This window comes from Ascaphus truei, chromosome 1 (genome assembly GCF_040206685.1).
Source record: "Ascaphus truei isolate aAscTru1 chromosome 1, aAscTru1.hap1, whole genome shotgun sequence".
NCBI classification, from domain to species: domain Eukaryota; kingdom Metazoa; phylum Chordata; class Amphibia; order Anura; family Ascaphidae; genus Ascaphus; species Ascaphus truei.
In genome coordinates, this window is record NC_134483.1 from 216,901,873 (window position 1) to 216,913,090 (window position 11,218).

An 11,218-nucleotide genomic window follows, 5' to 3' on the forward strand; every position below is an offset into this window, starting at 1 on the left:
GTAACAAGTCTGGTTTGACTGGATTATTTTCGTGTATTGAATAAAAGTTAGATGTTATTAATTGTTTGAGATATCATTCTATAATTATTAGTCTTTATTTATACTGTCCCTCACTTTACTCATGATACATGTGAGAGTGCACATTTCAAAGTAGGGCTTGTCTCTTTATTCTTTGGATTATGTAGCCAGCCATACATCAAGTGGAAAAGAATAGAGGCTGGGGCGCTCCCTTATTTATTAGGCTTGTTGTATGGCCTATTTTTAATGTATAACCAAAATAAGGGGTAGTGTATACTTGCCCTTGTTGTTTTTGCAGCTGGACCTGTAGAGAAGATAAAGCCCGGAATCTTCTTGAAATGGCAGTAGAATCGATGGATCGGTCAGCGCATGGATTTTTTTGCTCACAAGATGAAAAGAGAAAAATGGGGGACACGTGATTAGTGTTTAAATAGACAAAACATTTAACCAATGATACAATGTGGTTGTCTAAAATTGATCTTGTTAAAAATAAAATAAAATAAAAAATTAAAAAATTAAATAAATAAAAAATATATGTATATATATATATATAATGGAGAAGGGAAAATGTATATACCTTGGTTAAAAGCCTGAATTCGGGCTTGGATGGAAAGGTCTGAATAAAAACCACTTCATAAATTTAAAAAGTTTTTAAATGGAATTCTGTTGTTAATGGTGGGATGAGGGATGTTAAATAAAAGCTGTAAGAACGGTGGGGGCAGGTGATTGGCGCGCTCCTGCGCAGCCTGCTGCCAAACAGGGACGGTTGATGCTGTTAGTGCAGTACTATGCAGCCTACTGTCTGGCTAAAAATAGTGATGCTGGTTTGGCAGTGTCCGTTGTATTTAAATGTTGCCGGAAGCAGTAGCTTCCTCCTCCTTCTACTTGAGGTGGTATGTGGTGCTAGTTTAGTAAAAGATTATAACAAGATAAAATAGAGTTTCTGGTGTGGGGGTGACTGCCTACTCCTCCTAATGGAGGCGGTTTGCAAGTGACTTCTCTCCCGGGTGCCCGATTCAAAGGAAGGAAGGGCCAAAACCGGTGAGTGGGTGAAAAATAAGTTTATTAGGTGCATAAACAGCAAACATGAAAAACACTTACAATACAGCTTAGGCAACAGCCCAGCCTCAGCTCGATCGTCCGATGGCGCTCCTCCGACCGGTGTATAACCCGTGATCGCGTCCGATGGCGGGAACCGGAAGGGGAGGGCTTACCGGATGTCAACAGGCTGGCTGGGTCCTTCAGGTAATGGGCTCCGGCAGGGAACTACGCGTTTCGCAATGATGCTTCGTCAGCCGCGCCCGGAAGTGACGTGACGGAACAAAGCGGAAGTGACGTACCGGCGGCGAGAGAGGCGAGATCATTCACCCGAAGGGCAGCTCCAAGCGCAGCACTGATGTGCAGCAGCTGAAGGAGAATACTACAGCCCACGGGAAGATACAGCCTGGATCACACAGCCCACCATCAGAGACACAGCACCGCAGAGAGAGGCTGATCGTATCGGATTCCATCGGAAGAGGCGGGTGAGCCTGAAGCTAACTAACTCTTCTCCCCCTGATCACATAAGATTGTGAACAATGCACATATTAATCGTTTTTATTGTAAGTGTTCATTTTATATTATAAAGTTTAGTTTTTACCATTGTATTGGTCTGCACTATGGTATCTTTTTCTTCACATACACTTGGCTGCTGAGCTGACAGTTGGAGACCGCTTCACAGAGTGGAGAACATCTAACCTAGCAGTCTCCAGTCACTCACCCACCCAGTCATTCACCCACCCAGTCACCCACCCAGTCACCCACCCACTCACCCAGTCACTCACTCACCCACCCAGTCACTCACTCACCCACCCAGTCACTCACTCACCCACCCAGTCACTTACTCACCCACCCAGTCACTCACTCACCCAGTCACTCACTCACTCACCCAGTCACTAATTCACCAAGTCACTCACTCACTCAGTCACCCAGTCACTCACTCACCCAATCACTCACTCACCCAGTCACCCAGTCACTCACTCACCCAGTCACTCACTCACCCTGTCACTCACCCAGTCACTCACCTACCCAGTCACTCACTCACCCACCCAGTCACTCACTCACCCACCCAGGCACTCAGTCACCTCTCTTTTGTTGAAAATATAAAAATAAACAGATTGCATTGTAATGTTTTTTTTCCGTATTACAATAAGAAGAAAACAGTTAAGTAAAAGTTGTGCGCTAATTTTTTTATTGTGGTAGGTGCGCTATGGGTTCGGTGGGGGGGGGACTGCTCCTTTAATTTGTCCTGGGCCCCATGATTTCTGTTGGCGGCCCTGGGTAGGGGAGGAAATGGACATGAAGAAGAGGAAGGCGTTTAGATTCTTTAAGTCAGAAGGGACGGAGACATCGTATCAGAATTATAAAGAATGTTACAACAATTGCAAAAGGGCAATCAAATTAGCAAAAAGGGATAGATGAAAAAAGGATTGCAATAGAAAGTAAGATCAACCCTAAAAAGTTCTTTAAGTACCTTAATAACAAAAAAACGAGAAAAGAAAACATAGGACCCTTTCAGTGTGAGATGGGCAGGCAGATTATTGAAGATAAGGATAAAGCAGAGGTATTAAACAAATTCTTTGACTCTGTGTTTACCAGGGAAGAATTCATTTCAATAGTAGTGCCACAAGAGGAAGCCACAACCTACATATTAATGAACAATTGGTTAACCGAGGAAGAATTTCATACGTGGCTTGAAAAAATGAAAGTAAATAAGACACCTGGCCCCGATGTTATACAGCCAAGAGTTCTCAAGGAGTTATGTTCAGTAATAGCCAAACCATTACATTTAATATTCAAGGACTCCATGTCCACCGGCTCAATACCACAAGATTGGCGTAAAGCAGATGTGGTGTCTATATTTTAAAGGGTGTTAGATCACAACTGGGGAATTAAAGACCTGTAAGCCTGACTTGAATAGTGGGGAAACTACTTGAAGGTTTAATACAGGATAATATTCAGGAATACCTAATGGAAAACAAAATCATTAGTAATAGTCAGCATGGATTTATGAAGGAGAGATCATGACAAACTAACCTTATTTGTTTATTTGAGGAGGTAAGTAGGAATTTAGACGAGGGTAATGCAGTTGATGTGGTCTAATTAGATTTTGCAAAGGCTTTTGATACGGTTCCACACAAGAGGTTGGTGTACAAAATAAAGCAACTTGGACACTAATAATATGCACTTGGATTGAAAACTGGTTAAAGGATAGACAACAGAGGGTTGTCATTAATGGAACTTTTTCAGGTTGGGCTAAAGTCGTGAGTGGAGTACCTCAGGGATCGGTACTGGGACCCCTGCTTTTTAACTTGTTTATTAATGACCTTGAGGTTGGCATCGAGAGCAACGTTTCCATCTTTGCTGATGATACTAAATTGTGTAAGGTAACAGAATCAGAGCAGGATGTAATTTCTCTCCAAAAGGACTTGGAGAGACTGGAAACATGGGCAAGCAAATGGCAGATGAGGTTTAATATAGAAACATGTAAGGTTATGCATTTGGGATGCAAGAATAAATTGGCGACTTACACATTAAATGGGGATAAATTGGTGGAATCCTTGATGGAGAAGGATTTAGGAGTGCTTGTAGACAGCAGGCTTAGCAATAGTGCCCAAAGTCATGCAAATCTTATCTTGCATTAAACGGGCAATGGAAGGAAGGGAAATAAACATAACTATGCTCCTTTAAAAAGCATTAGTAAGACCACATCATGAATATGGAGTACAATTTTGGCACCACTCCTTAGAAAAGACGTTCTGGAGTTAGAGAGAGTGCAGAGAAGAGCCATCAAATTAATAAAGGGGATGAACAATCTAATTTATGATGAGAGGCTAGCTAAATTAGATTTATTTACATTAGAAAATAGGCGTCGAAGAGGGGATATGATAACTATATACAAATATATTCGGGGACAGTACAAGGAGCTTTCAAATTAACTATTCATCCCAAGGGCAGTACAAAGCCATCCCTTTAGGTTGGAGGAAAAGAGATTTCAGCAGCAACAAACGAAAGGGTTTTTTTTTTTTACAGTAAGGGCACTTAAAATGTGGAATTCATTACCCAATGGAGACTGTGATGGCAGATACAAATAATTTTTCAAAAAAAGGTTGGCCATCTTTTTAGAAAGGAAAGGTATACAGGGATATACCAAATAAGTATACATGTTGATCCAGGGATTACTCCAATTGCCAATTCTTGGAGTCGGGAAGGAATTTATTTTTCCCCTTATGAGAATCATTGGATAATATGACACGGTTTTTTTTTTGTTTGCCTTCCTTTGGATCAATAAGTAAGTACAGATATAGGATAAAGTATCTGTTGACTAAATTTAGCATAGGTTGAACTCGATGGACATACATCTTTTTTCAACCTCATCTACTATATACAATATATATATCTATATATATATACATACACACACACACACACACACACACACACACACACACACACACACACACACACACACACACACACACACACACACACACACACACAGTAAGTTTACTGGCTTTGTGTCTTGACCCAGGCTGTGCTGAAAAGCTGTGTAAGGCCCGGGCCATAGAGGTGTGGGGAGAGCGGAGGCGCGCTAACGCTGAGACTCGCCTGCTTCAGTCAGCGCGATTGCACGGACTTGCAGGCGAGCCAGCGTGCGCGAAGTGAGCCGGGGGGAGGTGGTTGGAGGCAGGGCAGTGACGTCGCTGGGCCAATCGCCCGCGACGCACTGACGTCAATATCACGGCGCCGACGTCACGGCGCCGTGACGTTGATGCTGCTGTGCTGTGATTGGAGGTTTTCTGCCGACAGCGCGCTGAAAAACAGCTTGGCGCTCGGCTGAAACCTCCAACTCGTCAGCACGCCTGCGGATGCTCGCGTGAGCCCCCTCTCAAGGCATCCTCATTGAGGATGCAGGGGCTCAGCGCGGAGCGTCCGCACGCCTCAGCGCGGCCTGTCCATCTATGGACTCGGCCTAATGCAGCGGTCATAAGTTTATAAGGGCTCCATGTAAAAATGGATTTGAGGTAACACTGTGTGCCCATTTGCATGTCATTTCCCAGAATCCCTTGCTGCAGGGGAAGCACTGTATGCTAAGTGATAATGGCGAAAAGCAGGGTTGCAGACCTGTCTAAGACATGTGAATGTGCTCAAAAACCAGCCTCACACTGATGAGATCCAAAAGGTCAAAAGAGCTGTCTGGTGCTTCTCTGGCTTTTGGCTATTATCAAGTGTATGGTTTGTCTTTCCAAGGATGAATCTTGTAGAAATACACTTGATTTGATGGTCATAAATGTCTGAGAAGTGGAGAAGCCCGGGCATTTTTAGTTCATTTCACACCAGGGATGGCAAACCTTCCGGGGTTCACTGGTCACTGCACCTTCGGGTTGTGATGAGCCTGCATCACTAGACCACCATTGACCTGCACAACTGTATGGCATAGACCCTTATTATTTCCGCATTGAGCATCTCCCTGGCCTTCTGGCTGGAGAACGCAGATATTTTTTGAACCAACCCTGACTTCCAAGTCCGGGCTTACTTTGGCCACTTTGTGCACTGCATTGCACAGAGCACAGAAGCACTCAGCCCCATGAAAATACTAATAACACTATAAGTGATTATTTTTTATATCAAACCAATCTCAACATTGATAATGATGATGAAATATCCAGTTCAGGGAACAGTCCATATGGAGTAGGTAAAGGCTTCTTTGCTGATCTAGCCGGATCACAGAAATACCTACAAGAAAAAAGAAAAGAAGCGCCAGCTCAATAGCGTGATACTGTATAAAAGGTATTTATTTAAACTTGGAGCAGTCACCAGGACTTGCACTCACATGATAAGTAAAAACACATTCAGTTGAGACAATCTGTACTGGATGCTAGCTGCTGTAGGACGGATAGTGTGCGAATGCCACATGAACAACAGAAACAGCGTGATGTGAGCAATAAAGATACACATCTATGGTGAAAGGGGCTCCTGATAACCTCCAACTCCTCCGGTATTCAGATATCACTCAGCTGAGCTCAGCAGGGCTCCAATGCAACGGCGGTCCCATCGCAAGACCACCAGAATTTTTCAATACAGTCCCGCTCCAACTGGCATCCCAGATGCACCAGAATCGGCAGTTTGAGCAAAGCTGAGCAGGGCACCTTCACACTAGCTCCTTGGTGTTTCCTGTTTTTTTGTCCCGCCTTCACTGCGTCAATACTTCACGACTCCTGCCTGCCCCCCTGGTCTCCCCTTCCCCCATGTTTACCCTGCCCCCCTGTTCTCCCATGCCCCCCCCTTGTCTCCAGTAAGTCACCCATCCACCCAGTCAGCCACCCATCTACCCAGTCAGTCATAGTCACCCACCCAAGTGTCAGTCACCCAGTAAGTCAGTCAGTCAAAGTCAGTCACCCACCCCCTCCATCACCCACCCTTTTCCGTGTCACCCACCCCCTCTCTATCACCCACCCCCTCTCTCAGTGTCACCCACCCCCTCTCTGTCACCCACCCTCTCTCTCTGTGTCACCCACCCACCCTCTCTGTCACCCACCTTTCTCTGTCACCCACCCTCTCTCCCTCGCTGCACGATTCACAACGTGCTGTGACACGTCAGCCGCCAGGGGATGCAAGAAAATTGTGTTCCCGAGCGGTGACGCGTCACGTGGTGTGCTGATGAGCCTATCGGGGGCGGGGGCGGGAGCTGTCAGACAGCTTCCTCCACAAGGTAGGGTGTGTGTGTGTGTGTGTGTGTGTGTCTATCAGCGTGTGTGAGGAGGGCATTTGTGGGGGAAGGGGGAGGGAGCGGGAGCTGCTTACCTTACAGCAGCCCACAGCAGCTCTCTCCTGCAGCCCGGGAGACCGAGACTGAGCCCGTGGAGGAAGGGAGGAAGGGAGGGGGGGGGAGTAGCGGGTCCCTCCGCTCAAACCACGCCCCCCCCTCCCACTCCCGCCCCCCTCCCGCTCCCCTCCCGCTCCCGGCTCCCTACAGACCGCATATCGCGGTCTGTGCCTGTCAGCGCGCCGCCTGTCTGCAGTGCGGGCGCGCTGACTGAGGGAGCGGGGCCTTAGGCTGCAGTCCCAGTAATGTCTGTGACACGCACGCCGGGCAGGGGGGCGGCACGTGCACAGCGCTATCCGCGATCTGTGGTCTGACGGGAGAGAGGGAGCTTACGATGGGAGGGGGCGTGGTTGGGGATTTGCAGGGGCGTGGCCATTACGTCACGCGGCAGGTTCGCCCTCATTGGGTGAACCGCCAGTGGGGGCGTGGCCACCCCTCCATAGCAAGGTTTGAACTCAATTTGATTGAGTTGGAAAAAACATTGCAGCCCGGCGCGGCTGCACCTTCAGCGTGACGGTGCGTACTGGGCCCAGCCCCATTGAGGGGCGGTGCTTACACACACAGCGCACGCCGCGCCGTGCGCCCAGGCTGTTATTGGGACCGCAGCCTTAGCCTTAGATAAACAAATTGCAAATACTCGTAATATACTAGTGGCTGCCCGGTCGAGCGCCAGTTAAACTAAACTTTAAAAAAAAAAAAAAAAAGTGCCGAGTCTCCCTATTGGAAGCGCCGGAAGTCAGCTGCTGGGTAAGCTTCCGGCGCGCCAGCGTGAGAGCGAGGCAGGAGCAGCCTCGTGGGAGAGGTGCCTGCCGCCTGGCCCCCCACTGAGCATCGCCCCACCACCGGGACACCCCCTGCACATCACCCCCCCCTGCAGCACTGGGCCACCCCTGGTAGGCTACAGAATCGCCCCCCCCATACCTGCAGCAGGACCGTGCCACCCCCTGCAACATGCCCCCCCCCCCTGCAGCATCACCCCCACCACCGGGACACCCCCTGCGCATCTCCCCCCCCCTGTAGCACTGGGCCACCCCCGGTAGGCTGCAGAATCGTCCCCCCCATACCTGCAGCAGGACCGTGCCACCCCCTGCCACATGCCCCCCCTTGCAGCATCGCCCCCACCACCGGGACATCACCCCCGCACCCCCCCCTGCAGCACTCGGCCACCCCCGGCAGGCTGCAGAATCGCCCCCTCCATACCTGCAGCAGGACCATGCCACCCCCTGCAACATGCCCCCCCCCCCTGCAGCACCAGGCCACTCCCTGAGGCAGCGGCCTTCCCCAGCCTCATGCAGCTGGCTCCTCACTCCCCCCCCACCCCTACCGGCATCAAACCCCCCTACCCCCACCCCTTACCCCCACCCCTACCGGCATCTCCTGAACCCGGCATGATCATCCACAAGGTAAGTCTTTTTTTTATATGTATTGTGGGGCTTGGGGGAATTTTTATATATATTGTGGGGCTTGGGGGAACTTTTATATGTATTGGGGGCTTGGGGGGACTTTTATATGTATTGGGGGGGGGCTTGGATGAATTTTTAATGTATGGGGAGTTTTTTTTAAATCTATTTGATATGTGTGTGTGTGTGTGTATATATATATATATATATATATATATATATATATATATATATATATATATATATATATATATATATAACATTACCGCATGGCTGCAAAAAGGAGACAGCACTCAGGTGAATGAAAATACATAACTCCAGTTATGTGCTGTATTTAATACATTTATTTTCATTCACCTGAGTGCTGTCTCCTTATTATTTATATGGGACATGCACCTATTCATTATTGAGTGCTGTCTCCTTTTTGCAGCCATGCGGTAATGTAATATATATATAACACACAAAAAGACTGAGACAATCCCCAAAATAGCACTCTAAATATACCACAGAATAACTAATCTAATATAAAGAAAAAAGACTAGGATTCTAAGTCAAAATAGAAAAAGGAAATGATTTTAATAACGAGCAATAAGACACACTAACATTAAAAACATAAACACACTGTAGGCAGCATAACAAAAATAAAAAAGCTGTGACTAGAAAAATAATGCATTTAATATCGCTGAAAGTAAAACCAAGAGCTTAAATGTATCAAATAATATACCTCTCAAAAATATGAGGTGATACAAATGAGCTAAAGGATTACAACACCCCCTAAGGATCCTAGCTACAAATAATATAACTAAACCCAAAAGAAAAATAATTAAGAATATACAATGAATAAACTTATATACACAATAGTGAACATAAGAAAAAATAATATATCTTATTTTTTCTTATGTTCACTATTGTGTATATAAGTTTATTCATTGTATATACTTAATTATTTTTTCTGTTGGGTTGGGTATTTGTTATTCTGCCTACAGTGTGTTTATGTTTTTAATGTTAGTGTGTCTTATTGCTCGTTATTAAAATCATTTCCTTTTTCTATTTAGATGTATATATATAGGCCCTGAGGAAGGTCCCTCTACGAGGACCGAAACGTTGGCGGCCCTGTGTTCACAAAACACACTTTTTGGATTATTACTGCGGAGTGCTGTCTTTTGTCATCAGGATCCCCCTGGTTACCACATGTCTATATGCTTCATATGGGACAAGCATCTGCCTTCTAACAAACGTGAGTGCAAACCTCCATACCAATGACTATATATATATATAGTCATTGGGGGAAGGACCAGCACAGATAACATTCCAATAGACACTGTTTATAGTATAGCTTTTGCTTGCTTCATTCAATGTAACATCGCCGGAAGAAGAGATCAGTGTATCTCGAAAGCTCGCACAAATAAAAGCAATTCGTTAGCCACAGAATGGTAAAATCTATTTATTTTTTTAATATATATATATATATATATATATATATATATATATATATATATATATATATATATATATATATATATATATATACTGTGTATGTGTGTGTGCATATATACTGTGTGTGTATACTGTGTATGTGTGTGTGTATATATACTGTGTGTGTGTGTGTGTGTGTGTGTGTGTGTGTGTGTGTGTGTGTGTGTGTGTGTGTGTGTGTGTGTGTGTGTGTGTGTGTGTGTGTGTGTGTGTGTGTGTGTGTGTGTGTGTGTGTGTGTGTGTATATATATATATACAACATCCTGCAATACTATACTGCACGCAAGCAGTTTTCATCCTGCGCACCAGATTAGGGGTATACCCAATGGTGAGTTTATCAGACTTCGCCGCAATTGCTCGACTATTGATACTTTTAACACCCAATCCATAGAAATGAGCAAAAGATTTAAGGCAAGGGGTTATAGTCAATCAGCCATGAAACAGGGTCTTAAAAATAGTCATAAACTTGACAGACAGACTCTATTACAACCTAAACCCAAACCCACACCAACTAAAACAATAAGGTTCATTGGAATTTACAACAACAAATGGAACAGTCTCAAAAACATCCTTCATAAACATTGGGACATACTTTTGGCAGATCAGGATCTCCGGGCAATTCTGGGTGACAGAGTTAGCCTCACTAGTAGGAGAGCACCTAACCTAAAGAACCTGCTGGTCAGGAGTCATTACATTACCCCTCCAAAAGTTACTTTCCTCAATCAAGTAAATTTAAAAGGTTTCTACAAATGTGGACATTGTTCCGCGTGTAGACACATGAAGCAGACTGATGTCTTTCATAACTCTAAAGGCGTGGAAGGGAAGGGGAGGGTTAATTCCCACTTGTGATGCTAACCAGGAGTAGGCAATGTTTGATCATGGTATAAAAATATATAAACATATTCATAGCATAGGACAGTTCATAAGACTCAGGATTCCAGATAGTCCAATGTTAAACACACTCCCATAGATTATGGCACTAGCCATATAGGTAAGTCTTATGTGGTGGTCTAGGTAACCGTGTGTAGGACTGATCACATAAATGAAGTAAATGGATTACTCACTGCTGACCTTGGGGATATCCTGGTCCTGTCCTGCGTGCTCCTACCAAGAAACAATTGAAGAGAGTACAGGGAAAACGGCGGTGCATCTGCTTCTGCTGCTGAAGATTGGAAACCACAAACTGCAAACCACAAAATATCCTAGGTGCAAAATTTTTATTTTAGGGCATAGTAACAGCCAAAAAGAAAACTCTGACGCATTTCCTGTGGTATCCCACGCTTTATCAAAGAGCTGATAAAGCGTGGGATACCACGGGAAACGCGTCAGAGTGTTCTTTTTGGCTGTTACTATGCCCTAAAATAAATTTTTGCACCTAGGATATTTTGTGGTTTGCAGTTTGTGGTTTCCAATCTTCAGCAGCAGCAGCAGATGCACCGCCGTTTTCCCTATAACTCTA